Source organism: Nicotiana tabacum, chromosome 5, assembly GCF_000715075.1.
Source record: "Nicotiana tabacum cultivar K326 chromosome 5, ASM71507v2, whole genome shotgun sequence".
Taxonomy (NCBI): domain Eukaryota; kingdom Viridiplantae; phylum Streptophyta; class Magnoliopsida; order Solanales; family Solanaceae; genus Nicotiana; species Nicotiana tabacum.
The window spans coordinates 164,412,583-164,435,461 of NC_134084.1; the positions used below are offsets into that span (position 1 = coordinate 164,412,583).

At 38.9% G+C, this 22,879-nt stretch overlaps 1 pseudogene; it reads left to right on the forward strand.

Moving 5' to 3' along the window:
- Positions 1 to 940: 940 nt before the first annotated feature.
- LOC107789367 (DNA (cytosine-5)-methyltransferase DRM2-like) overlaps positions 941 to 22,879 on the forward strand; it is a 29,096-nt pseudogene continuing 7,157 nt past the window's right edge.

Genomic DNA, 22,879 nt, shown 5'->3' on the forward strand with positions numbered 1-22,879 from the left:
ATAATATACTGGAGATCGGTGCACTTGTATATGAACTTCCAACATATTATGCTGGAACTCCAACACGCGAAAAGTTCCAGCATAATATACTGGAGATTGCAGCACATGTATATGAACTTCCAGCATATTATGCTGGACCGGTATATTATACTGGAACTCCAGTATAATATGCTGGAGTTCTAGTATACTTATGCTGGAACTCCATTATAATATACTGGAGTTCCAGTATACTTATGTTGGAACTCCATTATAATATATTGGAGTTCCAATATACTTTTGTTGGAACTTCAGTATATTATGCTGGAATATTTTTCTTGAATAGTGTTTTGTTCAAATTTATCTTTACATGAAAAGTGGCTAAATTTCGATTACTTTTGAAATCGTGGCTATTTTTGAATATCCACTTGTAAATCTAGCTATTTTTGAATTTATCCCATTTTATAGAATGTCTACTTTCGAGAGTATAGAATTCATTCTACTCTCCCTTCAATTACTTCCACTAATATAGGAGTAATTTAATAAATAATCTGGAGTTTTAAATATAAAAGTTAAAAAAATTCTTACCTTTACCCTGTTCTTCCCATTTTTTTATTTTATTTTATTTATTAAAATTATTTATATATGAGTGTGTAATTTCAAAACTAAACGAAGAAGGAGGCGCTTAATATTTTCGTACTGTCTCAATACTTGAGGGAAAAAATTCCAAGCGGGAGGGTTTCTACTCAGAGTATTATGCACAAGAATCTCTCTTTAGTCTTTGTTCCTTCACTCTTTGAGACTCTCCTCTGCTCTCAAAAGTTTGTACGTATATCTTTCTTTTCCATTTTCACTCTGTAAACAACAGGGCCTTCTTCTTTTTTTTGGTTTTTGAATTTGCTGAAACTGTGATTTTTTCCTCCTAAATCTTAGCTCTCTCTTTTTGTGTCTGTATTTTTGGGTAATGCGGGATATTAAGAAGGTTTCTGATATAGCTCAAAGCTGCTTCATAGCCAAAGCTTGTCTGGTAAGTTTTATGGTTTAAAAAGTTTTTGGTTGTTTGCTTGTTTGTAATCGGTATTTATCGGCATAAAGACCTAATTTTTGTCTGCATGGCATGTTTTAGCTGCAATTTGACGTTTTATTCAAAATTGTTAGCAACCTAGTTCCGCCATTGCAGAAAATGACCCCAAAAAGAAGAGAAAAAAAACTGATTTTGTACTAAAATTTCGGCTAAAAGTTGATATCTTTTTTAAAAATGGGAGGGCAAATGCTTAAGCTGAATGAGACTATTGGCACCTCCTGGCTCATTCTTATGCAAATTGTTTTGCACTAATATTTAATTCAACTTTCTCGAAAGCCTCTGTTCTTCGTCTGTGTATCTCCATAACCATTTCATATTAAATTCTGATTATGGTGCTTCAAATTTATTACTCCCATTCCACCATGTTTTTGACTAAGCAAAACAACTTGTTAATCACCTTGCTGGGCCTTGGGTATATTGACATTAGGTAGGTCATTTCTTTTCTCTGTATAGCTGCGGATCAATCAATTCCAAGTCTTGTATTTACTTGGAAAAATCATCCGTAGCCGGTGTGCTTTTGTTGTTACCTTGTCTCTCACTGAAGAACTGTTGCGATCAAAAGCACTCACGCAAGTGCACGTGATCGTCAAGTAATAGAGTAGTGAGTAGAGTATCGTTCCCACGAAAACTTATGATTAACTGTTGACTAATTCAAACTCAATTAATTTATCTATCCAAGAGGTTTTTCACAAAATAGAGATGTAATTATTTTACTACCTAAACTACCAAGCAATAATCTAACTAGAGCAATTAACCAAAACAAATGACAATTTTGAGTAACAAACAGTAGGAGAGGATATTCCAGGGTCACATGCTAGTTAACAATCGTGTTATGTTCTTAGCTTAAAAGGACTAATCGATTTACCTAGATTGTTGATTGACAGGGTTAATGTTACTCATAAGAATTTGTCGAGTTCTTACTCGCCTATTCAAGTTAACTCAATGCCTATATGTCTATGGAATTAAGATTAACAAGAATGCATTTACAATTCCTGTATTTCAACCAAGCAAGGCAATTGGGTATATGTCTATCCCAATTGCTAATCCGTTCCCCGAGGCCCGGGTTCAAGAACTTGCCCTATTTAATTCTATATGCAATCTAAAGTTCCCACTTTCGAGTTCAACTAAAGATTCGTAGATAGTATTTCACTGTTAGTTACTCAGCAAAATAATTAAAAGCAGAATTAAATAAACAACCCAATATGATAAACCAACTTTGTCATGTTGAATTTTAAACAACAACATTCATGTTTCATCTATGACCCTCGAACAATGGGTTTTAGCTACTCATGCTAGTGTTCATCACAAATAGATTCAATTTCATCCCAAATAGCAAAAACCAAGAGAAGAAAAGAAGAACTTGATGGTCAAATCTCCTCCTTGCCTCTTGTCTCTCTATTTCTTGCACTAGACTATGAAAACCTCCTCCCTCTTCCTTGGGCGAGCTTGACTTTATATAGGTTAAGTGAGTTTTTCTCCAGATTTCCAATTCTTCCCCTAAATAACTCTTCCCGGATTTTGGACTAGCGCGACCGCGCACCTGGACGCGCATCTGACCGCACTAATTGGCTGAGATTCTGTCGTGGACGCGCTAAAAGTAGCGCGGTCGCGCACCTGGGCGCGCATGTCCAGTTCTGTGTTTCATCACTTCTGTTCCTCGTCTTCAATCGTACTCAGCTCTGAGGGGTCTTTCTTGCTGCAAAATGGTTCCAATCACAACTGTTTAAAGCATCACCTAGGCTCCTCATCCTACAATATATACAATTCACAATTAGAGCCTATTTTTCATCAATTAACCATATTATGATATTGGAATATAATCAAGTGGGAGCATAAACAATCGCCAAATTACCTAGATTTAACCTATTATCAATACCCACACTTACTTCATTGCTAGTCCTCGAGCAATCAAACTATACATTCTAAAGGTTCCTTCACTCAATCATTTCCCCTAACGCCCTACAACCAGAACAATTTACATACATTACGCCTAGCAGTGAACAATCCTAGCCTCAAAAGTCGACTTTTCAAGTTCCATGCAATATTCATACTTCCTCAATGTACTCTACACAGAAGTCAAGACTTGCTTTTCCGTCACGAATCATATGCCCTCACAATCACATCAATGAAAATTGAATTCAATCCAAACATTCGCATCATATGCTCACATATATCAAAGAAATCACTCACCCTCACAAAACAAGTCACATGCAAGCAATTGGTACCATAAGCTTGCCCTTAATGCAAATCTCTACTAATGTAGGCTTGCTCGACCCAAAATCAATTAGGACTTTTTCCTGGTTGTAATATGGGCTAAGGGACGGGCAGGATATATTTCGGAATATGGACTAACCCTCCTAAGCACTTTAACACATCACATGAGCAACTTTAGCGCAAATTCTTCAACCCACTTCACTTCCATAAACAATATCACCCTACAAATACTCTCTTCTTCTTTAAGCACTATATTAATTCATACCCACTAGCTGGAACAAGACACAATGTATTCCTCTCTCTTTTTTTCTAGTTTATTCTTCTTTTCACTCAATTTCCGCTAGTGGTGTATTAGTTTACAAAACAAGTGCACCTTTCTTCCTTTTATTGGTTCCACTCAAAAGTCACCCCACACTTAGTTCCTTCTTACTTCTTTTAGCGCTCATCTCACAATTAAAAAGCTTTAAGAGGTAAAAGGATCAAAACAATGTCAATTAAGAACAAAAAGGGTATAGGCTCGTAATGCGGGTGCCAAGCAAATATTTATAGGCTCAAAAGGGTTAACTAGGGACAAATTTTATTTGTGACAAGCAATTAAGCTCAAAAAGATCAAAGAAAGCCTAAAATCATTTTTCAAACCGAGCATCACCTAAAATTCCGCTTCAACTCACATACCGGGCAAGTTCTAGACACAAGTATAATACATAGACTACATAAAAACCTTACCACACATGGCATAAGACTCATTCCAGATCGGCTCATCAAGACGCTCCATTACGAGCATTCAATTCAGCAACAAACATACAAATTAAGGCACTTTAGTGAGATTCAACAAATAAGACTAAGCGTTAGACTCTAGGGTCTATTGTGTTCAGGTGTGTCAACGCTATGGGTTCTCTTTTGATTCTCTAGCTCGTAGCCCATTAACCTAATATACAAAAAAACTACCTATATCCGGTTCAAGTTAAACCCTTGGAAAAGAACCGTGGCCTAAAGAAAAACCAAGGGGGAGTTGCTACACTATCTAAGAAAAAAAAATAAAAAAATCTTTTTGGTGTTTTCTCTAGACTAACTTCCCTCAAGAAAATTGTCTACAGGATCCGTCATCAGGAGGGGTCTACGTATTTGCCACCCTTTTTTTCGACTCAGTCCCTCAAGAACCCCGTCGACAGGGATCCATCGTCGGGACGAGCCATATAACTATTTTAAACCAATGATTCCTACTTAACAGCATCAAAATTATCAAAGCAAAATGAAACAAAACAAAACCAACAGTCAATTGATACAATCACATACATACAATAAAGGAATCCCCACCCTACACTTAAAAATGAAGACAGTCAGTGGCATTCTTAGGCCACGTGGTATCTAGTGAAGGAATAAAAGTAGACCCTCAGAAGACAGAAGCAGTCAAGAACTGGCCTAGGCCGACAACGCCAACCGAAATCAGGAGTTTCTTGGGGTTAGCTGGCTGCTATAAAAGGTTTGTAGAGGGGTTTTCCTTACTTGCAGCTCCATTAACTAAGTTGACTCAGAAAGCAGTTAAGTTCCAATGGTCAGACGCTTGTGAGCAGAGTTTTCAAGAGTTAAAGAAGAGGTTGACCACTACACCTGTATTAACCTTGCCGACAGGTCCGGGTGGGTTTACAGTGTATTGTGATGCCTCCAGAGTGGGCCTTGGTTGTGTTCTTATGCAAAATGGAAAAGTTATTGCTTATGCTTCCAGGCAGTTAAAGAATCATGAAAATAACTACCCCACACACGACTTAGAGTTCGCAGCAGTGGTGTTTGCATTAAAGATATGGCGACATTACCTTTATGGCGAGCATTCTGAAGTGTTTACAGACCACAAAAGCCTCCAGTACATTTTCAAGCAAAAAGAACTAAATTTGAGACAGAGAAGGTGGCTTGAGCTATTGAAAGATTATGACATCAATATCTTTTATCACCCGGGCAAAGCTAATGTGGTAGCAGATGCACTTAGTAGGAAGTCAATAGGCATTTTGGCCCATCTTGCAGAACAAAGGCGATCTTTGGGTCGAGAAATTCAAAAACTAGCAAATGATGGAATTAGATTGGATGAGACCGAAGAAGGAGATATAACTGCTTATGCCTTAGCGCAATCCTCCCTTGTTGCGCATGTTAAGGCTAAGCAAGGCGAAGATCCGTACTTAGTGAAATTAAAAGAAGGAGTCAGAAACAAAGAAATCATTGTTTTCACTCTAGGAAGTGATGGAGTTTTGAAGTTGAATGATCGGTTATGTGTGCCTGATGTAGGTTGTCTTAGGAAGGCCATAATGGAGGAAGCTCACAGTTCAAGGTACTCTATCCACCCAGGTGCTACCAAAATGTATCTAGATTTGAAAGAGTTGTATTGGTGGAAAGGCATGAAGAAACAAGTAGCAGATCATGTGGCTAAATGTTTAAATTGCCAGCAAGTCAAAGCCGAGCATCAGAGGCCTGGTGGCCTAGCTCAAGACATAGAGATACCACAGTGGAAGTGGGAGATGATTAATATAGATTTCGTAGTAGGTCTACCTCGCACATACCGTAAGCATGATTCAATTTGGTTTATTGTAGACCGACTGACAAAGTCCGCACATTTCCTACCAGTAAAGACGACATATTTTGCAGAGCAGTATGCGCAGTTGTACATCAAAGAAATAGTCTGATTGCATGGTACTCCAGTTTCAATCATATCTGACAGAGGCCCTCAGTTCACGGCGCATTTTTGGCAGGCATTTCAGAAAAGATTAGGTACCAAGGTCAACTTAAGCACTGCTTTCCATCCACAGACCGATGGCCAGGCAGAAAGGACCATTCAGACTCTCGAAGATATGATGCATGCGTGTGTTATAGATTTTGGAGGTAATTGGGATGATCACTTACCACTTATAGAATTTGCTTACAATAACAGCTATTAGGCCAGCATTGGTATGGCTCCCTATGAGGCATTGTATGGGTGGAGATATAGGTCTCCAGTAGGTTGGTTTGAACCAGCAGAGGTGCCATTGATTGGTCCAGAGTTTGTTTGTGAGGCCTTGGAAAAAGTTCAGCTAATTAGAGAAAGACTTAAAGCGGCTCAGAGTCGTCAAAAGTCTTATTCTGACAAGAGGCATCGTGAGTTAGAGTTCATGGTTGGTGATAAGGTGTTTTTGAAAGTTTCACCGATGAAAGGAGTTATGAGGTTTGCTAAGAAAGGGAAACTTAGCCCTAGATTTATCGGACCTTATGAAATTCTAGAAAAGAAAGGAAATGTGGCTTATAAGCTAGCGCTACCCATTGAGTTGTCCTCTGTTCATCCTGTCTTTCATGTGTCTATGCTTAGAAAGTACATTCATGATGAGTCGCATATAATACCTGCAGATACCATCGAAATTAAAGAAGGCTTGACTTATGAAGAGGTACCTATAGAAATTCTCGATAGACAAGTAAGGAAGCTGAGAACAAAAGATTTAGCATCGGTAAAAGTTTTGTGGAGTAATCATGATTCAAAAGAGGCTACATGGGAGGTCAAGGAAGATATGAGAGAGAAATATCCATATTTATTTGAGGAAAAAGGTATGTGAACCTAAGTTCGGTTTTACATTTATATTCCATTTATTAAATACAAGTTAGCAAGTGTTTATGTCCTTCCTAGATTATATTTAGTTGTCTTAGTGATTTAGTTATGTCAGAGTATATTTAATTCATTAAAGTGATTTACTTTTGCTAAAGTGTTGTGCTTTAGATTCTTGTTAGTTATTGTGGTACCTCCTTGCCGAAGTGTGAGTAATTAATTCATGGGCTGTGTATGGTGCCTATGAATGGCCTGTTGTGGTATATTTGGTTGTTGTTGGTGTAGTTGGGCTATTTGTGATAGGGATATATTTTTGGATAGTTCAAATTACAAGGAAAACTCTGCCGAAATTTTTGAAAATTTAGAGAGTTAGCCAAAATTTTGAGTCCCTTGGAAGAATGAGTAGTGCTAAGAAAATTTAAGAGGTTCAAGGACCTAAGGGATGATTGTTAGCTTAAGAATAAGGCCCTAGCAACATTCGAGGACGAATATTTTTAAGGAAGGAAGATTGTAACACTCCTCAAATTTATAAAAATTTTCAAAATAAGCTAATTATAGAACTAAATTATTATTATTATTACTATTTTTTTTATTTTGCCTATAGTGCAAAATATGTATATAATTGGATATACAATTAGGAAAAATATTAATAGTTTTAATATTTGTTAATTATTAAAAGTGGGTATCATTAAATACTATTTAAGTCAAAAAAAAAGGGAAAAGGGACTTAAAGCCCATGAGATGGGCTGTTGGCAAACAAAGGCCTTAAGCCTTAGGAAAATAAGGTTAGTCACGTATAGAAAAAAGGGCAGAAGGCAAAATAGGTTCTGTCATTCTCGTAAACAAAGACAGAAGGCAAAAGCACGTCCTACTCACTCACGAAACAGAGAGCCGGGCAACAGAAAATCTAGGTTTCTTTACAAACCACAAAATTCTTGAACTCAGGTAAGTAAATTTCCCTATTGTCAATTATCCTATAGTGGTAATAGGTAAGAATGAAATAGTTAATTCCCTTCTTCCTCCATATCAACAATAAATTTCATATTTAAGTGTAGTACTTTAAAAATTGATTAGAATGCACTGGTTATTGTAGAAGCGATTGTTTGACTGGTGTCAATTGGACTGGGGCCTACGTATTGGCTCGAGAAGTTTTGAGGTGAGTTGATATAACCCTTTACTAAAGTGGTTTAACTCACAAAAGCACGCATACAAGGTGTTTGACGAATTGCTTAAAAGAGTTTATCTTTATTTAATTAGAGCGAGTGAGTATCCATTAATTTAGAATTGTTCTAGCAAAAGTTTAGATGATATATTATGCTATATGGGCTTAAATTTTCAGATTTTTGTGTTATTCTTATATGTTATTTTCATGTTGAAAATTATGAAGAAGAAAGAATCTTTAGAAATATTTTTATATGTTTATTTCATTCTTATGTCATGCTTTACATTTAAGGACACCAATATGAGCATGTACATAATGTTCTATAAAGAAAAGATTTAGACTTGAAAAGTCACAAGAAGAAGTTTTAGAAAGAAAAACTTTTTTGGGGGAGTATCCTTTATTCTGAGAAGTGGTCATCGTCCAGGCCGAGGGTCCTGACCAAGGCATTGACTTCCCGAAACTACTTGTGCCAAAGTAGGGAGCATACGAGCCGAGGGTCTCGTTGCTGAGAATTTACTTAGCCATGCTAAGGTATGATACATGAGCGCTGAGAACCATGAAGCGAGTGGCACCTCGTGGATTGGGCCTATTCGATCAGGTTGGGATCAAACCCGTGTCGATCACATGGTGACTGAGACAGAATTAAGTCAGGATAGTTGGAACTCCCAAAGTATAAAGTGAAGTATTTTTTTTAAAGAAAGAAAAAGAAAAGAATTTCTTTTAGAATATTCATAAATTTCTATTATGCAATTAACTTAGAATTATTCTTATAAGTTTTATGTTTTACATGAATTTAGAACCTTTGCTCGTAATGTATATGTTATTAAAGTTTCTCCCCCTGTTGTTGAGATTCACTGAGTACAGTGGATGGTACTGACGTTATCTTTTGGGAACCTACGTTGGTCTGCGGTATAACGTAGGAACCGGATTTGCAGACGAGCAGGCTACGAGTTAGGACTTCCTTCCCTTCCAGTGATATTGGTGAGCTCTGCTTTTGTTCGTGGAGTATTCTTAGAGTCATTTTCATTTAACTATTTCTTTGTTTATTTAGAGAACTGGCCAGGAAATCTCATGTCCTGAGCAGTGCGTCAGTTTATCAGTAGAGGCTTCATAGACATAGTCATTGGGTTGAGATTCAGATGTTATTTTATAATAACTTAGCAATAATTCAGTAGTTACTACGAATAAAGCTTTTGAGTTGATTTATTTAAATATTTGAATTAATCAAAGTATTTGTTTAGAGTATTGCTTTGTTGCATATAAAGTTTGGAGTCATAATAGGGTTGATAAGTAGAGATGGTTCGATCGGTCATGTTTAGTGATCGAGTGCCGGTCTCGGCTTGTTCAGAAAATGGGTCATGACAAATGTGTGCAACCCCCGCCTCACCAACTCCTTGTACATGTGAGGGAAGTGTCTCTGGAGTTGTCTGACATTAATACCTCTCTCCGGAATTGGCGTTTTATGAGCCTTTTTCGCAAAGCGGGCCTGAGCATTGGCCGAAACAAATTTGGAATTATCAAAGGAGCGTGCAGGTGCAGCCCCTCATGACCTAGATGAACCAGCCTAGTTGCTCGACGAGGCCCCTGTGGTGCGTCGTTTCCTAGATGGAGTCATGATGCCTGCAAAACAGAGATACGTTAGCACAGCCCAACAGAAATTTTGTGACTCAATGTGGTTACTCAGACTTCACATGCATAAGGGGTCACAAACCATATAATCACGATCATTGGGACCTTTCCACAAACACCTTGGGGGCATTAGGCCTTCACAACCCCTTTTTAAACATTTTAGAACAAGAATCACCCACTGACACTCACCAACATCACATATCAAGTGGGATTCCACCCCACACTTATCATTCACCAACACTACAACATCTTGCACCAATTTCTCTACAAAATCTAAGTACAACTACTACAACATAGGCATAAGAATACAACCAAAAAATCTGAAAAAATAGAGAGAGAAATAAAAAAGAAGAAAGAAACTAGGGCTCATACCTGTGGTGAAGGAGAATGGGGAAGATGCTAGTGAACTCGGGGGCGGGGGGGTCATGAGATGGGGGACGGGTGGGTTTTGGGATTTCGGAGTGTTTGGAGGAAGGTTTTGTTTGTGTTTGAGTTGGAATGGGGGAGGGCTTTTCTTTTGTTGAATGGGGGGTTCAAGTACAGGGGGGCGTTTATTAGATGGGGGAAAGGGGTAATTGAGTCTAAAGAATAAACGAAATAAAAAAAACGAAAAACTGAAAATACACTTGAAAACGCCGGATTTTTTTTTACGGAACTAGCGCGTCCAATACATAACCCAAGAGCTACTAGCGTGCCCAGATACGCGTCCGGTAGCGCGGTCGCGTTCAACAGCGTGATCAGGTGCGCGGCCAAGTCAGAAAATTTGTAGTTTAGCGCGTCTAGTAGCACGGGCGCACACCTAGGCGATTTGTTTCTTCAACTTTTCACCTGTTCTTACCCCGTTCGATGGCCTTAGCACCTGCCCTTTGTCACCTGCATTGGTTAGCTCTTCCTAAAACACAAAATTAACACTACTACTATCGTTGGGTTGCCTCCCAACCAGCTCCTTATTTAACGTCGTGGCATGACGGTTACAACAATTCAATGGGTTGCCTCCCATCTAGCGCCTGATTTAACGTCGCGGCACGACTCAACACGTTCTCAAGCATCCGTCAAGTCCACCGAGGTCTTTTGACATGCAAAGTCACCACCCCAGTAATGTTTTATCCTTTGACCATTCACCAAGAAAGTACTAGTTGAACTCATATCTCGCAACTCCATAGCTCCATGAGGCTTCACACTTACCACAACAAAAGGGCCTGACCAACGAGATTTAAGTTTTCCTGGGAAAAGCTTCAACCTTGAATTGAACAAAAGAACTTCTTGCCCTGGCTCAAACTTTCGATGTTGGATGTGCTTGTCATGCCACCTCTTAGTCTTCTCTTTATACAATTTGGCATTTTCACATGCGTGCAAACGAAACTCATCAAGCTCGTTGAGTTGCAGCAACCTCTTCTCGCCAGCCAAGTCCCCATCCATATTCAGTTTTTTAATTGCCCAATAGGCCTTGTGTTCAAGTTCGACGGGCAAGTGACATGCCTTCTCATAAACTAACTTATACGGAGAAGTACCTATGGGAGTTTTGTATGCAGTTCGATATGCCCACAATGCGTCGTCTAACTTCCCTGCCCAGTCTTTTCTATTTGCACTCACTGTTTTCTTAAGAATCCGCTTTACCTCTCTGTTTGACAATTCCACTTGACCGCTCGTTTGGGGGTGATAGGTAGTGGAAACTTTGTGCTTGACTTCGTACTTTGCAAGAACATTATTCAGCAGTTTGTTGCAGAAATGCATTCCTCCATCACTGATCAACACTCTGGAAGTTCCAAAGCGTGTGAAGATGTGCTTCTTAAAAAAGCTTACCACCACCTTTGCATCATTAGTGGGAAGAGCAATGTCCTCCACCCACTTAGACACATAATCGACTGCCACCAAGATGTACCTATGACCATTGGAGTACGGAAACGGTCCCATGAAGTCAATTCCCCAAACATCAAAAAGCTCCACTACCAGAATGTTTTGCAGCGGCATCTCGTGCTTCTTTGTGATTGTTCCGGTTCTTTGGAACCTGTCACACATTTTAACAAAGGCGTGTGCATCCCTAAACAATTTTGGCCAATAGAAACCTGATTGTAGCACTTTTTGGGCGGTCCTGTCTCTACCATGATGACCTCCGTATGGCGAGGCGTGATAGCTATGAAGTATGGCATTCATCTCCTCTTCAGGAACACATCTTCGCGCCAACTGATCTGCGCAGAGCCTGTATAAGAATGGCTCATCCCACATGTAAAGCCTCACATCATGCAGGAACCTTCTTCTATTATCGGGTGTCAATTCTGGTAGTGTCACCCCGCTTGTAATAAAGTTCACATAATCTACATACCACGGGGCTGTGCTTGAGGTGATTGCCAATAACTGCTCATCAGGGAATGTTTCTTTAATTGCACCCCCTTCAGCTACATGGTTCCGATTTTCTAATCTGGACAAGTGATCAGCCACTTGATTCTCTGCTCCTTTGCAATGTCGGATCTCTAGGTCAAACTCTTGCAAGAGGAGGACCCACCGAATCAGTCTCGGCTTGGCGTCTTTCTTCTCAAATAAGTATCTGATAGCTGAATGATCTATGTAGACGATCACTTTGGTCCCCACTAGATATGACCTGAACTTGTCAAACGCACACACCACGGCAAACAACTCTTTTTCAGTGACTGTGTAGTTCATCTGAGCTGGATTTAGAGTTTTGCTCGCATAGTAGATGGAGTGCAATATTTTATTTTTTCTTTGCCCCAAAACAGCTCCAATGGCCAAGTCACTCGCATTGCACATCAACTCAAATGGTTGCTCCCAATCTGGAGCAATTATGATTGGTGCAGTTACCAACCTTCCCTTCAGCTCCTCAAATGCCTTCAGACAGGCAGCATCAAATTTGAAGGCGACATCCTTCTCAAGCAACCTGCACAAGGGAGAGGAAATTTTTGAGAAATCTTTAATGAAACGACGATAAAAACCTGCATGGCCCAAGAAACTGCGAATGCCTTTGACAAATATCGGTGGGGGCAATTTTTTAATCACTTCCACCTTTGCCTTGTCCACTTGAAAACCATCTTTGGATACCTTGTGCCCCAAAACTATACCTTCACGTACCATGAAATGGCACTTTTCCCAGTTTAGCACCAAGTTAGTTTCTTCACACCTAGCAAGTACTTTATCAAGGTTCATCAAGCAGTTATCAAAAGAACATCCAAACACAGAAAAATCATCCATGAACACTTCCACAAACCTCTCAACCATGTCAGTAAAAATGGCCATCATACACCTTTGAAAAGTCGCGGGTGCATTACAAAGACCAAAGGGCATTCTCTTGAATGCATACGTGCCATAAGGACACGTAAATATGGTCTTCTCTTGGTCCTCTAGGGCTATAGCAATCTGATTATACCCCAAGTAACCATCTAAGAAGCAGTAATACTCCTGGCTAACTAATTTATCAAGCATTTGGTCAATAAAGTGGAGGGGAAAGTGGTTCTTCCGTGTGGCATTGTTCAATTTTCTATAATCAATGCAAATTCTCCATCCGGTGACAGTTCTTGCAGGGATTAAATCATTATTCTCATTAACTACTACAGTTATTCCCCCTTTCTTGGGTACACATTGAACTGGGCTTACCCATTTGTTGTTTGAGATAGGAAATACAATACCTGCATCAAGCCACTTAATCACTTCTTTTCTTACCACCTCTTTCATGATTGGATTGAGTCGGCATTGTTGCTCTACACTGGGCTTGTGTCCGTCCTGCATGAGGATTTTGTGCATGCAAAAGGCTGGGCTAATGCCCTTAATGTCAGACATCGTCTACCCAAGTGCTCGCTTGTGCTCACGTAGCACTCTCAACAGCTTTTCTTCCTGCAATTTAGACAAGTCAGAAGAAACAATAATGGGTAAAGTGTCAGAGTCACCCAAATAAGCATATTGCAGGTGAGGTGGAAGAGGTTTAAGCTCCAATTTTGGGGCTTCCTCAACTGATGGCTTTGGAGGAGGTCCCTCTGGCCTATTCAAACGCTCAAAGGGGTGTATCCCTTGCATGTACGCACAAGATGTATCTAGGATGTGCATCATCTTCTCAACCTCCTCGTCGTCCCCCAGGCTATCAAGCAACATAAGTGCTTTCTCTAGAGAATCGTCTAGATATACACTCGGATAATGAATCTGCTCATCAGCCTCAACAACAGATATCATTGAGAACTCCTCATAGTGGCAGGGAAGTTGGATTGCTTTGTAGACATTAAAAACTGTTTCCTCGTCATCTACCCTCAAAATCATTTTTCCCTCTCTCACTTTGATAATTGCATCACTAGTAGCTAAGAGAGGTCGCCCCAATATGATTGGAACCAGTTCATCAGCCTCATAATCGAGGATAATGAAATCAGCAGGGAAGATGAATTTCCCAATCTGTAGCAACACATCTTCAATCACCCCTTCAGGGTGTGCTATCGATCTATTAGCCAGTTGCAACATCACAGTAGTGGGCCTTGGAGCTCCCAGGCCCAATTGTTTGAACAAAGATAGGGGAATCAATTTATGCTCGCCCCCAAATCGCATAGAGCACGACCCACATCAATATTACCAATGCGTACAGGAATCGTGAAGCTGCCAGGATCCTTAAGCTTTTGAGGGAGCTTATTTTGGACCATTGAAGTGCACTCCTCACTAAGTGCCACTGTCTCAAATTCAATTAATCTTCTCTTGTGAGCCACTATATCTTTTATGTACTTAGCATACTTTGGAATTTCACGAGCACATCAACAAGTGGGATATTCAATTGAACCTGGCTCAACATAGAGAGAAATTTTGTAAACATGCGATCATCATTCTTTTTCTGCAATCTCTGGGGGAAAGGTGGTGGTGGCCTTGGGGCCTCCACTGGCTCTAGAATTTTAGCAGCATTCTTTGGCTCGTGAGTCACTTTAGGGATCAACTCTCCCTCAGGTATGGGCTTGTCTTTCTTTTCTTTGGCACTTCCTCTAGCTCCCTCCCGTTTCTAAGTGTAACTGCATTCACTTGAAGGTTCTTTTCTGTATCACTGGGGAGAGCGCCTGCAGGTCTAGTGTTTTGATTTGTTGCTAACTGCCCCATCTGCCTCTCAAGATTTCTGAAGTCGGTCTTGAGTTGTTGATTGTCAATCAACAACTTCTTTAGCAAATCAATGGTACTTTCTTCCATTTGTTGGGGTGGTCTCTGATGGTGATTGAAACTCCCTTGGGGTCTATGCTGATTCTGATTCTGCTGATTTCCACCCTATGAGAAGTTGGGATGATTCCTCCAATTTGGATTATAAGAATTCTCGTATTGTGCATGCTGATTCGGTGGATCTTTGTTCTGTTGCCCCACATAATAGATGGATTCTAGATTTGTGGGGCACATATCACTCATATGACTATCGCCACAGAGTTTGCAGCAAATAGTCATTTGTTGTACATGTTGCAATGTTTGTGGCTGCTACATTGTCATCCTAGTCATCTGATTGGCCAGTTTTGCAATATCGGCTCTCATGGCTGACATGTCGTCGAGCTCAAGTAACCCAGCTAATTTTTGCTTAACTACCTTTCATGAATCACCCTCACCTTGCCAGTTATTATCATTAGCAGTGAAGTTATTCAGCAAGATTTGGATTTCACTGTACGGTCTGGCCATGCAACTACCCCCACAAGCTGAATCGAGATTCATCTTTGAAGCATCATCTAACCCATCTACAAATGTGTGACCCAATACCTCGTCCGTCTGGCAATGATGAGGACAGTCTCTGAGCATCTTCTTGTACCTTTCCCATGTTTGACGAAGTGTCTCGCCAGCTCGTTGTTCAAACCCAAGAATTTGACTCCTCAATATCTTTGTTTTCTTAGTGGGGAAAAACTTGATTAAGAATTTCCTTGCCAGATCATCCCAACTGCGAATTGAATTCACTGGCTCCTTATTCATCCACTCCTTAGCTTCCCCGATCAGTGAAAAGGGGAAAAGTGTCAGCTTGACATAGTCCTTAGAAACGTTCGGATAATTGTAAGTGTTTGTAATTTCCAAGAAATTCTGAATGTGCATCTGCGGGTCTTCATGAGGTAAGCCTACAAATAGCTCTGTGGATTGGATCAGCTGCACCATGTATTGTTTTAGCTCAAAATGCCCAGTGATATCAGGCTTCACAATAGCCTGAGTCATACTAGCTAGACTCGGCCTTACGGCTTCGATCACCGTGCGTTCCTCATTACCTGCCATCTCAATTAGCAGTGGTTGAACTACGATGTCCAACTCTCTTTCAATTCTAGTTCTAGTGTCACCTCCCTCCTCAATCTGTGAAGTGTTCGTTCAATTTCGGGATCAAGAGGAAGGAGATTGTTTGTGCTTCTACTTCTTCGCATTCAAGAAAAAAAACTTATATTGGCACAAACAAAGTGAACTGAAAATTAAAACTTGAATAAATAAATAAATAATAAAAGCTCAACTCAGTCAAGTAGCTAATTTCTAAGTCCCCGGCAACGGCTCCAAAAACTTGTTGCGACCAAAAACACTCACGCAAGTGCACGTAATCGTCAAATAATAGAGTAGTGAGTAGAGTATCATTCCCACAAAGACTTATGATTAACTGTTGAATAATTCAAACTCAATTAATTTGTCTATCCAAGAGGTTTTTCACAAAATAGAGATGTAATTGTTTTACTACCTAAACTACCAAGCAATAATCTAACTATAGCAACTAACCAAACAAATAACAATTTCGAGTAACAAACAGTAGGAGAGGATATTCCATGGTCACAGGCTAGTTAACAATCATATTATGTTCTTAGTTTAAAATGACTAATCGATTTACCTAGATTGTTGATTAGCAGGGTTAATGTTACTCATAAGAATCTGTCGAGTTCTTACTCGCATATTCAAGTTAACTCAATGCCTATATGTCTATGGAATTAAGATTAACAAGAATGCATTTACATTTCTTGTATTTCAACCAAGCAAGGCAATTGGGTATATGTCTATCCCAATTGCTAATTTGTTCCCCGAGTCCCGGGTTCAAGAACTTGCCCTATTTAATTCTATATGCAATCTAAAGTTCCCACTTTCGAGTTCAACTAAAGATTCGTAGATAGTATTTCACTGTTAGTTACTCAGCAAAATAATTAAAAGCAGAATTAAATAAACAACCCAATATGATAAACCAACTTTGTCATGTTGAATTTTAAACAACAACATTCATGTTTCATCTATGACCCTCGAACAATGGGTTTTAGCTACTCATGCTAGTGTTCATCATAAATAGATTCAATTTCATCCCAAATAGCAAAAACCAAGAGAAGAAAAGAAGAACTTGATGGTCAAATCTCCTCCTTGCCTCTTGTCTCTCTATTTCTTGCACTAGACTATGAAAAACCTCCTCCCTCTTCCTTGGGCGAGCTTGACTTTATATAGGTTAAGTGAGTTTTCCTCCAGATTTCCAATTCTTCCCCTAAATAACTCTTCCCGGATTTTGGACTAGCGCGAACGCATACCTGGACGCGCATCTGGCCGCACTAATTAGCTGAGATTCTGTCATGGACGCGCTAAAAGTAGCGCAGTCGCACACCTAGGCACGCATGTCCAGTTCTGTGTTTCATCACTTCTGTTCCTCGTCTTCAAGCGTACTCAGCTCTGATTGGTCTTTCTTGCTCCAAAATGGTTCCAATCACAACTGTTTAAGGCATCACCTAGGCTCCTTATCCTACAATATATACAATTCACAATTAGAGCCTATTTTTCATCAATTAACCATATTATGATATTGGAATATAATCAAGTGGGAGCATAAACAATCGCCAAATTACCTAAATTTAACCTATTATCAAGAACCTAACCACATAAGAATCTCCAGCTATTACCCAAGGAAAATTCCAAAGACCTCTTACAGCAGCAAGCTCAAGCCATAGATTTTTCCTCCTTGTTCTTCTGTTTGGTATGTATACCCTAGGCATAAGCCATTTCAAATCATTCTGTGTACTTGAGGAAAGTGCTGATTGACTGTGGTGTGGTCCCCAACAACTGGGTCGATAATTCCCAATCACTTTCATCCCTAAGAAGTAAAACTGCCCCAATACGTCCGCATGAGCCAATTTCTATATGTCCAAGCTACTTGTTTGGCCAAAGTTGTCTAAAATGCCTCTCTTCCCACTCTTCAACTTTTGTTTCTTGAAAACAATAAACATCAGGCTCCCATTTCTGGATCAGCATCTTGATGAGCTCTCGCTTCACTATTACAAGCGCTAAACTATTACTACCTTCGTCCCAATTTATGTGCCACTATTTGACTAGGCACGGAGCTTAAGAAAGAAATGAGAACTTTTGAAACTTGTGGTCTAAAACAAGCCTTACATTTATGCGGTTATAAATCATCTCATTGATGGTAAACAGGGGAATTTTAAGTTAAATTATTTTTAAATATAAAAATGTGACATTCTTTTTTGGACTAACTAAAAAGGAAAATGTGCCGCATAAATTGGGATGGGGGGAGTACTACACAAAAACATAACTTCTCTCTTCTTTCTTTTACTACATATCATGAGATGAATGTGGCGCGAGAAACAAATTTGTTCTTCTAAAAAAGATATTTTATTCTATCAAGCTAGGAGGAACATCTTTAGATATTCGGAAGAAAAATGTATAGCAGGGGCGGCAGAGATGAGAGTTAAATAAGAATATACAGAATTGTATTTATGCTATTGTGCCCATATTGGCTTTTTCCTTTTCTTGCTAAAGGTATGGGGTTTGGTCTTAATGTCAATAGATGAAGAAACTTATGTTTTTGAGTTTTCTGTGTGAGATTTGATAGAATATCTTTTTGCTTTGATGATTGCCTTGTGGAACTTTTGGCAGTAATTCAGGTTTACCTTCTCGTGTTATGTAGGCTGCTGAATTATTCTCCTTGCTGAACAAGTTGGAGGTCTTTTCCAGGGTTACCTGGAGAAATGGTAAATTTATCTTATTTCTCAATTGTCTAATACAGTGCAGTTTTTCGACTTCCTTCTGGCCTTCTAGATCAGAAAAAAAAGTTTATCGCCCTTTTATTTATATTTTGATAAAGGGAGGAAAAGCATTTATACTTTGTTTGAATTTCTTGTTCAATTCCGTGCAGGGGGAAGTCTTTCTGGAGAAGACGGTGACAATATTGACTGGGATACTGAAGATGAACTAGAAATACAGGGCACACCATTTTCCTCATGCACAGATTTAAGAACTATTGGGCAGCATGTTCTTAGTGGTGATGGTGAGGTAAATATTGTTTCGAGCCTATATTGATACCTACTGTCTACTGACCATCTTTTGGAAACACCAACCACCCCTCCCAAAAAAAAACATTGCATCTCAACTTATGATCTTTTGTGGTCTTCTCTTACCTGAAGGCGAGCTCATCATCAGTGCCCCGCCAGTTCATTCAGCAGTTTGTAATGATGGGATTTTTGATTGACAAAAGAAATTGTCCCACATCGGTGGATGATTTCATTTGGGGGAAAATATTTCCCTATAAAAGGAGGTCTAATGTTTAGGATTTAAACACACCTCTCATTTGCCTTCTTATCTTCTTAAGGCATTTGTATCATCTCTCTTTAGTATTATTTCACTTGTATTTCTGGAGTGGAATAAAATATTGGTTGTGTCTGAGGAAGTAGGCAAAATTGGCCGAACCTCGTAAATTCTGGTGTTCTTTTATTGTTGTCTTATTGTCTTATTTATTATTTGGTGGCTGTCATAATTTTTGGTATAGTAGTTGTGACTCATTCACACTATATACATTTGGCTTCCGCAACAATTGGTATCGGTAACAGAAGATACCAAACAAAATGATGGTGCTTCTAAGCAGGTGGAGTTTGAGGGAAAATTTATTTTTCCTACACAAGAAGCAGAGGAGGAAACAAATGAAGATTATCCTCTGGAAGAAGAGTCAGTAGAGAGGGAGATTCCAACTCAGGAACCTCAACAACAACTTGAATCAATTACAAATAGCAGGCCAAAAAGGACAATAACAAAACCCCGTTCGTCTTATAGAGACGGTTGCTTGTGTCGCCTCAATTGTAGCTGATAATGTTCTTACCACTTATAAAGATGCAGTCCAAAGTTCAGAAGAAGATAAGTGGAGGATTGCCATGAATGATGAAATACAGTGCCTTCATCACAATCATACATGGAGATTGGCCAATCTCCCGAAGGGAAAGAAAGCAATTGGGTGCAAATGGGTATTTGCAAAGAAAGAAGGATTTTCTAACCAAGAAGATGTTCGCTAAAAAGCAAGATTGGTGGCCAAAGGATATGCTCAAAAGGAGGGAATTGATTACAATAAAGTATTTTCTCCAGTTGTAAAACATTCCTCCATTAGAATTATGTTGGCTTTGGTAGCACAGTTGGATTTGAAACTAGTTCAGATGGATGTAAAAATGCATGAAAACTTGGAGGAGGAAATCTACATGACTCAGCCAAAAGGATTCAAAATTGCTGGAAAAGAAAATATGGTGTGCAAACTTGAAAAATCATTGTACGAATTGAAACAATCTTCTAGACAATGGTACAAGCGATTTGACGAGTTTATGTTGCGGCAAGGGTACAAGAGAAGCAAATATGATCATTGTGTGTATTTGCGCAAGCTTAAAGATGGTTCCTTTGTATATCTTCTCCTATATGTTGATGATATGTTGATAACTTCCAAGAATTCGGAAGAAATTGATAAGTTGAAGATTCAACTGAAGAAGGAGTTCGAGATGAAGGATCTGGGTGAGGCAAAGAAAATTCTTGGCATGGAGATAATAAGAGATAGACGTTCAAAGAAACTATGTTTATCTCAAAAGGAATATTTGAAGAGAGTACTACAATGTTTTGGCATAGATAAGAAGACTAAGCCAGTTAGTACTCCACTTGCTCCCCATTTTAAGCTAAGTACTACTATATCGCCAAAAGATGAAGTTGAACGAGAGTATATGTCAAAGTTACCATACGCAAATGTTGTTGGTAGCTTGATGTATGCAATGGTATGTACGAGACCTGAAGCTGTGAAGTGAATTCTACGGTATATTCATAATACTATAGATGTTGAGTTAGTTTTTGAGCAGGAAGACAATCAGTCTGTAGTTGGATATTGTGACTCGGATTTTGCGGGTGATCTGGACAAACGAAGATCAACTACTGGTTATGTGTTTACTTTTGCAAAGGTACCAGTTAGTTGGAAGTCTACTTTGCAGTCAACAGTTGCTTTGTCTACAACAGAGGCAGAGTACATGGCTATTACAGAGGCTGTGAAAGAGGCAATTTGGCTTCAGGGGTTGCTAAAAGAGCTTGGTGTTGAACAAAAAAGTATCACAATTTTTTGTGATAGTCAAAGTGTTATTCAATTAGCGAAGAACCAAGTTTATCATGCAAGGACGAAGCACATTGATGTTCGGTATCATTTCATCCGAGAAATCATAGAAGAATGTGGAGTCACGGTGAAGAAAATTCATACTACGGAGAATCCTACTGATATGCTAACAAAAGTGGTGATTGCGGTCGAGTTTCAACATTGTTTGGATTTGATCAACATTATTGAACACTGAAGATAGAAGATGAAGACACAACCAAAATTTGTTATTGAGAGAAAATTAAAGATGTGGAATTTTGTCAAGGTGGAGATTTGTTGATTGACAAAAGAAATTGTCTCACATTGGTGGATAATTTCATTTGGGGGAAAATATTTCGCTATAAAAGGAGACCTAATGTTTAGGATTTAAACACACTTTCATTTGTCTTCTTATCTTCTTAAGGCATTTGTATTTTCTCTCTTTAGTATTATTTCACTTGTATTTTTGGAGTGGAATAAAATATTGGTTATGTCAGAGGAAGTAGGCAAAATTGGCCGAACCTCATAAATTCTGGTGTTCTTTTATTGTTGTCTTATTGTCTTATTTATTATTTGATGGTTGTCATAGTTTTTGGTATAGTAGTTGTGACTCATTCACACTATATACATTTTGCTTCCGCAACAGGGATTTCCTGAAGAATCTATTGCAATAGAAATACAGCAAAATGGTATTGAATTTTCTAAGTTATACAACTAAAAATTTGATTTTTCAGTTGTGATATTTAATGTTATTTGATTTGAGACGCAGGAGAAAATGAAGATTTGGTGCTGGATGCACTTTTGGCATTCAAGGTAGGTAACATTTGCCTCATTATTTGACTTGTGAACACTGGATTCCTAAGATGTTGACTGTGCAATGAATAATGCCAATTGTTCTTTATCCGGTCTGCAGCTCTGGGCTTGGATTATGTTAAGAATATGCATGGTCTTTATCTGTCTTCATTATAATGGTGATTTTTCTCTGTCCTTTTATTTTTTTCACAAGTAATGATCCTCTAATACTAGCAAAACCCCCCCTCTATCTCAACAAAAAAAATGAAATAAAGATAGAAAACTTATGATTTTTTTTTATAGGCCCCTGAAGACTCTCCTGAAGAACAGCCCTATACTAGCCCTCAGCTGGATCCCTTCAATGGTTTTGACGATAGCTCTTTCGAGTACAATGAGAACCTTTTGGATGATGTTTATGTGGAAGATAGTTGGTCCTCCGACTCGGACAATTGTATAGTATGTTATCCTCAACCATACACCTTTCTCCATTTTTCTTTTCAGTGCCTAACTGTAGCATAGATTATAGTCAATCTGGTTTCTCTTTATTCAAAGTGATACATTTAGTCTTCTTTTTTTTTTTGAAAGAGCACCTTTTTTATCTTTGTAACACATAATTTATGTAATTCAACGTTAGTGATATGGTATTTTTGAACACCCGTGGTTTCTCCTACTAAATTTTATGTCTAATATGAGGTGGTTTAGCTTTACAAATTTGTGGAGAACTACTAATAAAATTAAAGGTATCTGTGATTTTACTAGTTGTCTTTGCAGTCATCAGGCTCTTCCAGTTGACACACAAGATACTACCTTCTTCTCCTTTTCTTTAATTTGGGTTTTGGGGGGACAGAGAAGTGGTTTTCCTTTCTACAAACAAGGAGAAGTTGACCTGTAAATATAGTGCTGAAAGTTGGACAAGTGATCCAAAATTAATTTTTAGCTGCTCACTACTTTTGGAGCCTGCATCAACTAATACTTCTTTCACCATTTAGGATTTTCGCTGGTCCTGAATCTTGTTATTGTTGAAGATGTCAAATTGTCCCACATCGGTTGGGAAGCAGAATGGGGGGGAGGGAGATTTTCCCCTATAAAAGAAGGCCTAATGTTTAGGATTTAAATACACCTCTCATTTGCCTTCTTATCTTC